A 12078-nucleotide genomic window follows, 5' to 3' on the forward strand; every position below is an offset into this window, starting at 1 on the left:
TTTATGTTTGAGACAGGCTATTGGGCTGGATGGACTTGTCTCAACCAGCATGGCTGTTCTTATGTTTTGATGCCAGGAAATTAATTTTTCCACATCCAGTCTGTCGGAAATGATGCCCTTTCTTTCACACAAGGACTTGGGTAGGGTGATTTGGGAATTTGTTAACTCTAGATTATTTTAATCACCTGTAATGGGATTTGAAGACTGAGGCAACACAGACGTTGCTCTGAGTAGGATTTGGTAGCACATCCCCAAAGCAAGGAAAAAGACCAGGGGGTACAGGTTTCACTGGCTCTTAGACTCCCAACACACGTTAATTCCAGACCTAGGGCCCACTCTTCAAAGCCTGAGTAGACAGGGCTTCACAAATAACGAGAAATTAATCCATCAGAAATCTCTGAGATATGCTTTGAGGTCCCACTTCTGTGGGACTGGAGCAAACTGCAGAGGCTTATGGCAGCCTAAACTCTCACCATCAGCCCGTGGCAGACAATGGAAGTTTTTCTGCTTATTTATTTATACTGGGGATACGTTCAAAGATGAAGCCTAGAAGCCTTTTTTAGCTTTTCACCACCCACCAATGCATCTAGTGGTGCCCCATTCCTATGGCCAGCCACTCCATGATGCTGTTTAACACACGAACAAGGGATCGCAGATCCTTTTTTCCGGCGTCTCCTTTGCAGGCTGCTGGCTGAAGTGAGGCTGCAGGACAGTGGCAACGGTTCCAGTGCTGGCCGAGTCCCCACGGCACAAACAGCGAAAGGTCGCCTTTCCCGTCCATTATCGTCGACAGCAGCGTGGCCGCAGAGCCCCTAGCCTGCAGACCTGCACTCCACAGGTGCGCAGAGCTCACGCAGACCCGATTTTGCCTGGAGGATGACTGTGTTAACCAGCTATCGGGGTAAAGGCGTGCTGGGAAACAACGGGCCCCGTCTGGCTGGCAGCTACCGCCATTCCAGAGCCTTCCGACCTTTAAAGGGGGTTGTCCATGTAACGATTACTAGTGAATTCCGTAACAACAACAACAACGGCTTTATTGTTTTAATTTTCATTATGATTGTTGTTATTACTACCGCAGCCGCCGAGCCAGGGAGGGCCGCAGCCCGGCGCTGCCGTCCCCCGCCGCCTCCAGGGGGAGCCCGGCGGCCGCGGCTCTGCTGCCTGAGGGGCCGGGGGGCGGCGGGGGCCGCGCCGAGAAGGGCCGGCAGGATCCCTCTCTTTCCTTGTGAAAAAAGCAACCTTCGTCCCTCTTAAAAAAAGCTCCTTTCTTTCCTCAAGGTCTGAGGAGAAAGCTCCGCTCCAGCCTCGTTGCCCCAAGCCCCCTCATTGCTACGAACGGCCCTCTTGCACCCCTCGTTGCCAGCGATTTCAAGTACGTGCCAGAGCAGTTCTCACTCGGGGGGATTTTGCAGGAATCTTGACGTGGTGAGGAGGTGTTTGTTGTCGGGGGGGGGAAGAGGTGAGGCTCTCCAGCTCTCTAAGGTGGTGTGGGTTATCCTCCCCTGCACCCCATCACGGAAAAGAGGTTACAGCCTCAGACATCGGATGTGTTTCTTTTTCTTTTTTTTTTTTTCTCTCCAAGTCAGTTTTTGCCACATCGTTGTGGGTAAATATTGTAGGGACAGTAAGTGTTAAGTACTAGTAGCTGTGTGTACTGGGAATGGGCTGAGGAAGGACATGGACCTATTCAAAGGGGGACCACCAAGATGATCAGAGGGCTGAAGCACCTCTCCTGTGAGAAAAGGCTGAGAGTTGAGGTTGTTCACCCTGGGAAAGGGAAGGCTACATGGAGACTTAACAGCATCTTCCTTTATAGTACCTTTATAGCACCTTTAGTACCTAAAGAGCACCTGCAAGAAACCTGGATAGGGATTTTTGACAATGGCATGTAGAGAGAGAACAAGGGGGAATGGCTTTAAACTGAAGGATGGTGGGTTTAGATTGGCTATTAGGAAGAAAATGTGTACAATGAGGGTGGTGAGGCACTGGCACAGGTTGTCCAGAGAAGCTGTGGATGCCCCATCCCTCTGAGTGTTCAAGTCCAGATTGGATGGAGCAACCTGGTCTAGTAGAAGGTGTCCCTGACCATGGCAGGAGGATTGGAACTAGGTGATCTTTAAGGTTCCTTCCAACCCAAAACATTCTATGATTCTATGAAATAAGTGAAACTACAGAACGAGTATTATTATGCAATGATTAAGTTTGCTCGGGTGTCTGATACAGGGTATTGGGGCCTGTTTTACCACTGGGGAAGCTGGGGTGGTAACAGATGAACTTAGACGTGCTTTCTAGCCTTTAAAGTTCTATGATTCTGTGATTTGCTCAAGGTCATGGAGGGAGCCCTGGCAGGTCCTTGCCTGGAGCCAGCAGTTGTCTGATCCCTGTTCTCTGTGTTTGAGGGCTGAGCTTTTCTCGTAAAGGTATTGCCTGTGGGGTTTGTTGTGGGTAGAGCCATGGTGGGCAAAGGAACATTCTGCCAGCCAGTCAGAGATTACATAGCCAGGGACAATTCCACCCCCTGCCACCAAAAAAAAAAAAAAATAGAAAAGTAATTTCAAAGGGAGAGTGTATTTTATTCTTACATGACCGCACACCAGTGCTTGGCTCTGGGGAGAATGGAATTAGTTGGTCTTTTAAAAAAAAGTAATCTGTGCATTTATGTTTTCGCAGAAGTCAGCTCTTAGTGCCAAATCTTGTGTTTGGCACATTCAAGCAGAAGGAGGTATTCTGGAAATGGGGAAGGGAGGTGCAGTTGCAGGAGAGCTACAAGTAAAGGTTCTGGTTCACTGTAGCACAAGTGTTTCAGTGCTCCTGCTTGACTCTTGTGCCTCTGCTTATAGGGTTTTTTTCCCATGGATGATAGACGTCCCAAATAGTCTCAAAGGGGAAAGTACGCATACAGAGCAGCTCTGGAGTGACATTATGAAAACTAGAGGCAAAGAGTTCCTTCCTCCAGCTATTTCACTTCCCTGCAAGAAACTTTAGCATGCAGATGTGACGGCTGTGTTGACGTTTTGATTTGCCTGTGCTGATTCAGCCTGTTCCTGCATCTCACTGTTGCAGTCTGGATCTGGCAGTGATGCCTCTCTTATCATGGAGCACATCTCGCTGGCTGGAGGGCTGTTTGCTGGGAGATGCTGGGCACTGGCAGGAGTGTATGCCATCCACGAAGCTGTGTCCCTGCAAGGAGGCATCTTCCACTAAACGTGGGAGTGCCTCAAATATGTGCAAATACTGATGAAATGGCAAACCAAAACCAAGTTATCTGGGACTGTTGCTGGTGGTTTCTTGATTCAGCCGGCTGGATTATGTAACCTGGAGAGCAATATTCAGCTGAGGAGGAGCCATATCTTCTACCTCAAAGATGACATTTTCTTAAAGGTGCTGATTTGATTAAATGTACCCGTGCCTTAACCCTGAGGAAAAGCAGTCCCTCCCTCAATGCTGCATTCTTTCTAGCGTACCTTTACTCATCTCTCCCACAGCTGCAGGTACACTGAATGAAGAGATACGAATGTTCCCTACCTTTGGCAAAGGGAGCCAAGGATGATTGCATTAGTGTTCTTTCATAACAAACTCCAGTCATTGGCAGACAACTTACAATCAAGGTTTTCTTTCCATCCTCAGCCCCACTGCTGGTTTGAGTAGTGTATCATTAAGATGACTGGATAACAGATTCATGCATGGCGCTGAAATTGACCTGTCTAATCACATCGTAAATAGCAATTGGAGGTTGGGGGTTTTTCAGCCTTCAACCACATATCTTATAAAAAATGTGTTGGCAGTGAGAAAACAGTTGTAGCTGGTGAGAGGAGGAAATATTAGCAGAAAAGGTGTGCAAAATATCAAGATACACAAGTGAGCTATCTTGCACCTGACTGGTGTGCTTCCTTAGGAAAATACTTTGGGAAAAAAAATTCTGGTGTATTTGGTAACTGAGAGGCTGAAGATGAGTGCTTCATGTGGGACTTCTGCAAGTGGTTTGGCATAACTTTGCCAAAGGTCAACTGGCCAGGGCTGCCCTTGTCAGTTTTTGTCAACAGTCACAACAGAGCCGAAACAGAATTCCCCCCTTTATATGCAGGATAAGATTCAGTTGTCGCCTCTCAGACCACTCTTGAGTGGTGAGTATCATACAAGGTCAAACAACCAAGAAAAGGCGTGAAAGTGCAATAATTTAATAAAGTATCAGAACAAATTACATAAATAACCTATACACTGCATAAAAGTGTAATACAAACCAAAACAAGAAACAACTCTTCAGCTTGTTCTAGAACTTAACCAAATTGTCTGGCATAAAGTGCAATAGAACTGATACATGTTGGTGCTTTGGAAAGGAACTCACCAGAGGTCCATTGTTAAAGCCCTTGTTCAGTAATTTCGGTGTGAAAAAAATAAAAAAACAAGTGAGAGTTCACCATATTGTGGTGTTTCTAAAGTGATACTTTTAATGTAAGTCATTAAAAAAAGGCAAGGTAGAATGAAATAGATAAGAAACTGCAAAATCTGTTTCAATTTTATGATGGATAGTATCCCAAAAATTCCTATGAGCCAGCATAAGTGCATAATGCATAATAAAAGCAAAATTTGACTTGGCATGTAAAGAAAAGAAGTATTAAGAATGTAAGCTATTTGTGGCACCACCAAAAAAACCTCCAGAACAAAATTGTTTGGTAACATGATCAGCAACATGGTACTGAAAGTCTTTTTTATCTTTGTAGCTGGGAGAAATTCAGATTTTATATTTAACTGTAAATGCTTCATGTGTTTTTTACTTTTATCTGTTTTAATTTTGGAAAAAGCAGAAATTATAATAATTTTGAATGTCTAATTCAGAGATGTGAAGGATTTTTTTTATTTTGCTTTTTTATTTACATTTTTTAAGTGTTCTTTTAAAAAATTATTAAGAGTAGATTCAGATGAAGATAATGATATCCATTTAGTTTAACTGTCTTCCTTCCTAATACAGAGTGCCTCCTGTTTGTGTTTTCATGCTCAGGCTGTCAATATTATTTAATTACAAAAAAAAGTAGGGGATTTATGAGTATTTCAATTGTTTAGGTACTAGATAGTGATATGACAGTAAAATTAAACCATTTTTCACCTTCCCTTTTACCACATAAATTATAATAGTGCACACAGCACCAACTACTTATGAATTTATGAATACAAACTGTGAAAAGACCTATATAAAACGTAGCCATTAATATAACATTTTAAACTAGCCTTTAAAATAACATTCATGTTTTTAAAATGTGTCTAGTATTTGCAATTAGAAATAGGAAATTTTTTTTAAAAATTATTTCCTCCTCTGTGTCCTGAACTATATCACCAGCAATCTTTGATAAAAAGATATGCTACTAGTTCTTGTCATGCCTGGTTTTTAAAAGGATTGGGTGTTCTGCCTGACTTTCCAGGCTCCTCCCTAAGCCACCCCCAGGTGAAATGTGGCTGAACAGTTGCTGTGTCTCATCAGTTGTCTCAGCAAACAGGTTTCTATTTCCATACTTGCAGGTGCACCTATGGAAGAAGGCTGAGGAAAAGACATGCCTAGCACAGATTTCTGACTTCTGAACATCAGGTAAGTCTCAGTGAACCCTAGGAAGGAATCAATGGATTGCTTTTAATTGATTACCTCCTCTATATGCCGAAGTTCAAGCACTGTCATGCAGAACCAAATAATCAGACTCTACCTGTGCCTAGCATTTTTACTTGATGTTTTTGCTCTGGACCCTTGTTCAGTGCTCTCAATCACTTGCTGTCTTTGGTTATTTCACAGGGAAAACAAAAAATATTTCAAAGTTTCAAACAATGACTTCCTCAAAGACAGTGTGTCGAGTCTTTACATTAGTGGTTTTCCACCTTAGGGTTGGGTTTCTTTGGTTTTGTTGTTTTTTTTTTTTTGGTTGGTTTTTTTGTTTTGTTTTTGTTTGGGTTTTTTTGTTTGTTTGTTTTTGTTTTGTTGGTTTGGGGTTTTTTTGGTGTTTTAAAAATTGTGACTGAAGCAAATATTAATCCTTGTGTGGCCAGTTAACATCCACAGGCTGGCATTAGGCTTGCTTGTCTGGTTACCTTTCGCAGACCTCCCTTAGAAGTAAGCCATGGAGCAGGAATCTGCCAACCAAAAGTAGAAAAAAAGCCTGACTGTAATTACACATTACTGGAGACAGAAGATACGCAGGGGTTCACATCTTAAACCAAGAAAAGCTACGGTGCTGGCAAGCTACATTTCGCAAAGAATTATTTCATCAGCCATTAATTATTTACAGTACATGCTCACTTTTTGTATAGATATGCACAGACCCAAACTAAACAGAGCTTCATTTGCCAGGGCCTCCAAGTAGTGCCACGATGCAAATGTTAAGGAGTAGTAACAAGGCTCTAACTACAGCTAGTTTCCCATTTGCTGGATACAGATATTCAAACATTCTATTCCCAGTGAACACACTAGGCACAACACAGAGCAAATGATGAGCCTAGATTTGTTAGGTGTGTAATGAAAAAGGGTAACACACTGAAGAGAATGAATTTCAAGTGCAAGCAATACAAACAATCTCCGTATGAAAGTATTATAAATAGATTTGATGCTCGCAAGATGAGAGATCACAGCAATCAAAAGCTAGCCATTGCATAATGAAACCTTCTGCAGACAGAGGATTTGTAATTTTATAGGCAACACTGAATTCAGTTCCAGGAAAAATGTACATGAAACATAGCTGTCTTGACAACCCCATTCAACGAGCTACTCAAGGTGGAAGCTATGTGAACAAAAAGCCTTCTGAAACCATAAAATCAGCACTCAGAAGCTAAGGTGAAAAAACTCTAAAATTATGGGAAGGCATCACAACCTGTCAATTTATTAGCAGATGCTTCTAAATCAGTATTAGGAACAAAATATCAAATTGTTCAAAAGTGGCACAATGGAACTGTTCTGAAAGAGGAGAGAAAACGTGCCATAGGACTGGGGTTTCCAGGACTTTTGCTAACAGTCTTTGGAAGATTGTAGACAACAAAGCAGGGCACAAGCAGGGCACAAGCAGCTGATGTCAGTTTTTCAAAACAGTAATAATTTTAAGCATATGGGACTGGAAAAAGACTTTGCAATGACTTTTTGAGCAAGCATTTTTTTAGTCTGGAATAATAACTAAGCAAAAGAACAAGGAGCTGATTTTACTCTACCTTGCTTTTTTGTTTAGGAAGTGTGAAATGCTCTCATCCAGTCAGAATTTTCTTTTCCCACAGGGCTATGTTAATATTTTACTTCCAAAGATACGCATGGCTGTAGATATGTAGATAGTTGCAACAGGCAGTCTATGCAGTCTAACCTACTGTTCAGGGGTCACAGCCTTTGCCTGAGAAGGCTTTTGGCCTGTGGGCTTAAACAAGAGGTGGCTTTAACTAAGTGTTGAGAGTACTGATTTTCATCAAAAAGATGGTTATGATCAACAAGAGCAAAACTAAGATCATGTCACTGAATAAAAACCTGGAACTAGATCACTGCTAACAAAGCTGAGGGTAGGATTGCTTTCGTGGGGTGATGGCAAGTCTGAGGTCAGTTTGCTGATAGTAACTGCTGCAAACCATTTAGCAGCAAATGCTGTTCTTGAGAGAAAGGGAGTAGGGTGTAAGGATGAAGGAAGGAATAAACCACTTATCTGGCTTCTTTAAACACAGTGGAGCTTTAAACTAATCCTGACAGCTTGTTTGCTGGTGGCACAAAGGCGATCTTGACCTGATACATGAATTTTGTCAGTCAAGTGCTACTAGTCAAACTAGGGTTGGGGGAAACTGCCTGCCAAGGTACCTGGCAGCCTTAAGCCAGTGCCATAAACAGAACAAAACAGTTATGGAGGAAGGATGCAGGCAGGACACATAACACAGGAAGGAAGGGGCAGTGAGCTGTTTGGAGCCTCACTGTGGGGTTGCTGCACTATGCCAGGGCCACAGAGCTCTTACAGCTTGCACTGGATGCACACATGGTGGCTGGGTAGGAAGGGACAGGATGAGACTGAACTCTTTGCCCTCATGGCCAGTGGTCTCAGCTAGAGCGAGGGGATGGGGATATCAGTTACCTGAAATGCTCTGCCTGTCCTCCTCCAAAAATGTGTGCCTAAGCAGGCCAGTTAGTGCTGTGGGGCTGGAGGTGGCTTGTTGCTCGTGTTGACTCTGCTCTACTTTACTGAAGTGCTTCTATCTGTGCTGGAGCCCATAGGTTTCCCCTCTCCAGCAAGTGTCCCAAACCCTCCGCTGAAGAGTTAGTCTCATGCTCTCTGACTCAGTGAATGTGAAAGCATTGTGAGCAAAGTGGAACATATACAAAAGGAGAGATTGAAGCAAAATGGCCTCATAAAGTAATCTCCTTACATTTAGAGCATGCTTCTGAGGCTGTGGCTCAGTGCTTTAAGTCCAGTTCCAGTGCTGCCCCTATGCCATCAAATATATCTCAGCTAGACTTGTATTGCAAGTGCTGACACTGGGTTCGCACTGGTTCCAAAAATGTTGATGGGTTATATTCAACACCCAGCTTTATGGTGACTGAGACTGAGTGTTGTCTTGTAGCCAGCAAAAGGTCAGTGTAAGGATACAGGCAGCATAAAGACTAGTCACATGGCAGGTTCAAGAGAAATAAGCTTGAGTGCTCCCCTCTGGCCTGGATCAGACTGGGGCATTTACCAATTTGTACAAATCTAGCATTGAGCCACAGATTCCGGGCTGAGTGATGAGTTCTCAAATTCTTGTTCTGAGAGTATGACAGAGAATAATTATTGTAGAGTGGACTTTTAAAGATACTTACTTGAGAGGGGAGATCTTTTGCTAAGACTCTGACCTACTAAAAATTTGTTGAAAATGTAAGAAATTAATAGCATGTAAACCTGAGAATACCTAATGCCTCTTTTGGCAGTCTTATTGTGACAATCATACTAGAGCCTTTTGAACTGTTTCCTTCAAAGTTTTCAAGTGAAAATTGATTACATCCCATCCCACTTGCCCTCCAAATCCTTTTTCCTACTGTTCAGAATACCTGTGTTCAGAAGACATGACAATTCCAAACTCCATCTTCTGCTGAGAACTCAGCAGATTCAATCACTTTAGTTTACATACAGTATACCCATACCTGGATGCTTCATGCAAAGAGATGTTTATCCTCTACAGTTCTTTGAGAAAACTCATCCCCTTTCTCAAAGGCTAAACCAAATATATTTTTCAAAGGTTAAACCAAATATGTACCATTCACTGTCTATTATTTAAGAAATAGTGGTCTCAGCAAAGGGCATTTCCTGGGGATTAAGGACTGGCTGCATGAGTGGATGGCCTGAGATTTTTAATTAAAGGTGCAAGCTCCTTCTGTTCTGGCATATGAAATTCCATTTAAATGAGGTTCTCTTGAATTCAGAGGTTTTTCATGGCATGAAGTTCACCAGTGCTGACAGGTCCATGCTCCCCAGTTTAATGAGTGGAAACAAAGTCTAGAAAGACAACTTTTGACTGTCTCGTCAGTGCCAAAGTATTACTGCTGTGAATGTGGCCAAAGACATCCATTTGTGATGCTGGGGCCTTCAGAAAATTATAGCTGGTTCATCTGCGGTAGTAAAGCAGTTGTTTCCAAAGTCTGTGAGGTCTTCCTAGAGGATCTTTTCCATTCAGAGTCTACACTGAACCATATCACAGACCATCATCTAAATAAATATGAAGATGGGAAGTTGGTAGGACATGAGTTTATGGAAGAAATGATAAAAAGAAAGTGCAGCAGTGCCGAATACCCGGGCAGCCCCCTCCTGCTGCGGGGGGAAGGGCTGCCCCTGAGCTGGAACACGCAGGGTGGTCTCACCGTGGCCACGAGCGGTGGGACTGGTCAGACTTGGTCCTGGCAGAAGTGTCGCAGGTTTAGAAAGTCAGCTGTTTCTTTCCAGGTCTCCATTGTGTTTTTATTGTGGCAAACAGGGGAGGCGTGGGGAGACTGAGGAGAGGGAAGGGAAGACAGGGGAGGATGTGGGTTCCATTTTGAGACCGGACCAAAAGAGACCCGTTGTGGCTCTTGCTGGAGTTTTTATCTCTGGGGATAGGAGGTGGTCCTGACTCACATCCAGTCAGGAAGGGTCAAGGGGGCGGGGTCAGAGGAGGGCGGGATGCATCACAAGAAGAAAGTACATGAAAACCAGAGATGTGTCATGCCCGAGAACAACAGGCATGAAGCTTCCTTTTCTGTTGAATGGGCCATGTTAATAGCTGTGGCATAAACATGAGGTAAATTAAAATTGCTTGAGTCTGTTTCCTTAAAAGCAAAAGAAATTATGAGTTTTTGCTATTCAAAATCAAAGATTTTTCCCTGCCTGAGTGGAGATTATGCTGTATGCAACCTTTTTGTCCAATCAAAGAGCCCCAAGGGCCAGCAGCAGAGCTACTGCTGGAATCGGTGTCTGTGTAGCTCAGTCAGGCCTGGACAAGAGACCTGTTGGTCACAGAAGAGGTGGGTCTGTCCCAGAGCAGGAATGCTGAAATTACCTCTGTTGGCCATAAAAATGTCCCAACAGCTCAATCCCAACCCGTCTTTCATTGCTGAGCTGGGCCATTATTTCTGTCTTTAGTTTGTCTGAAAAAATAATGTATTATCTCCCTCTAGTACTCATTAGCAAAAGGAAACAGGATCAGGCCCTAAATTTATGGAAATTAAATGCTGTCAAATCTGTTTAACTCCTCTAGGACTTTTTCACAACTTTATAATAGTTGCATCAGAGGCTGTTTTGTTAGGAAATAGTAACATATTTTCTGCTCCCCCACCTTATAGCACTACTGTAGAGAAACTGACCTGACAGGGAGCAAAAATACCCTGTTGGAAATAAATCTGGTGTTATGCTGAAAGTCAGCCATGAAACCTCACTGAAGATGGTGGGTGAGAAAACTTCCTTTCCCTAGGAAAAGAACTGCCTTCTTTTTGGGACATCCTCATTGAGACTCCAGGAGCTTCACCATAACATTCCTCACCCTACATACCATGGCACACATGCCTACAGTGCTGAACTGTGGGGGCTGAGGCACTTCTCCAGGATCCAACTACAAAAGCTGGGGACAAGCCAGCAAGGAAAACCCTTGTAGCCTGACCTTGAGAGAAACCTAAGAGAGAGGTAACTTGAGTTGTGGCTCAAAAGAAGCTTGAAAGTGTGAAAAGAGAAAACACTGACTATTGTTTTGACTCCCGCTGTGCCCAGAGTAACGGGACATTGTGTACATTCTTTCTAAACAAACAGAAGTACACAAAAAAGCTCAATTCACTCCCTTATCCATTTGTTCTCTGAACAGAAATAATCTGTAGGGACTCTGAATATTGATCAACTACCTGGGTCAAAGAGGGTAACAAGAAGTAAATTAATAAAGACAACTTTCTCCTGAGAACTGATTTTGTCTTTTCTTGTCTCTAGTAAAATATTTTAGTCCTTGTTTGTGGTGATATTGTCATTAGCATTGTCATAGCAACTGATAAACAAGGAGAAAATGATGTGCAACAACTTTTTTTTTTTTTTAAAAGGCAGTCCAAATGTCTTACTAACAAGTAATTTGGTGACAGAATTTAGCAAAGTGGTTGCACAGTAAAAACGGGTTTATCTTTAAACATAATGCTCTTTTCCATTTTAACTGAGCATAAAATCATTATCTTTAAAGGATCGGCAAAAAGTGGGGCTTTATGCCTCTTGAGTAGTTGCATGTGACATATGGTCTTTCCAAGCAATAGTTTTATCGGCTGCGCACAGTAGCAGGAGATTTGAGCTAATGTTCCTGTGAAAACAAGTAAGGGTTTATCCAAAAACTGAAGAAGGGGAGGAGAAAGGCACCTTTGCCCTGCTGTGCAGAAAAAACAAATCGTGTCTTACGTCAAACTTAAGACATCCCGCTATAAATATAGCAGCTACTGGTAGTGACTAACTTCACCACATGCACTGGGTGGGTTGAAGAGGACTCCATGACCTGCTTGATTCCCTGCCCACCAGTGATGCTTCCCAGAGAGTTTCAGCCCTGTGCTGCCCTGAAGCCTTGGATGGAGCAGGATGGTTCTCGGGAACAGATGGGGCATCCCTGCCCAGA

General features: G+C 43.1%; 1 long non-coding RNA gene across 5 annotated transcripts; it reads left to right on the top strand.

The window, feature by feature from the left end:
• Positions 1-858: 858 nt before the first annotated feature.
• Positions 859-11066, top strand: LOC146441419 (uncharacterized). Of its 5 annotated transcripts, XR_014849903.1 has the most exons (5): positions 859-1372; positions 3064-3381; positions 5515-5581; positions 8213-8351; positions 9018-9036. It is a non-coding gene; the product is annotated as an uncharacterized LOC146441419 (long non-coding RNA). The 5 variants fall into 5 exon arrangements; XR_014849900.1 differs by lacking the exons at positions 8213-8351; positions 9018-9036 and adding an exon at positions 10787-11066 and having other exon boundaries at positions 2841-3381; XR_014849899.1 differs by lacking the exons at positions 8213-8351; positions 9018-9036 and adding an exon at positions 10787-11066.
• Positions 11067-12078: the final 1012 nt, after the last annotated feature.

This window comes from Lichenostomus cassidix, chromosome 2 (assembly GCF_008360975.1).
Source record: "Lichenostomus cassidix isolate B80296 chromosome 2, HeHo_3.0, whole genome shotgun sequence".
Lineage (NCBI taxonomy): Eukaryota > Metazoa > Chordata > Aves > Passeriformes > Meliphagidae > Lichenostomus > Lichenostomus cassidix.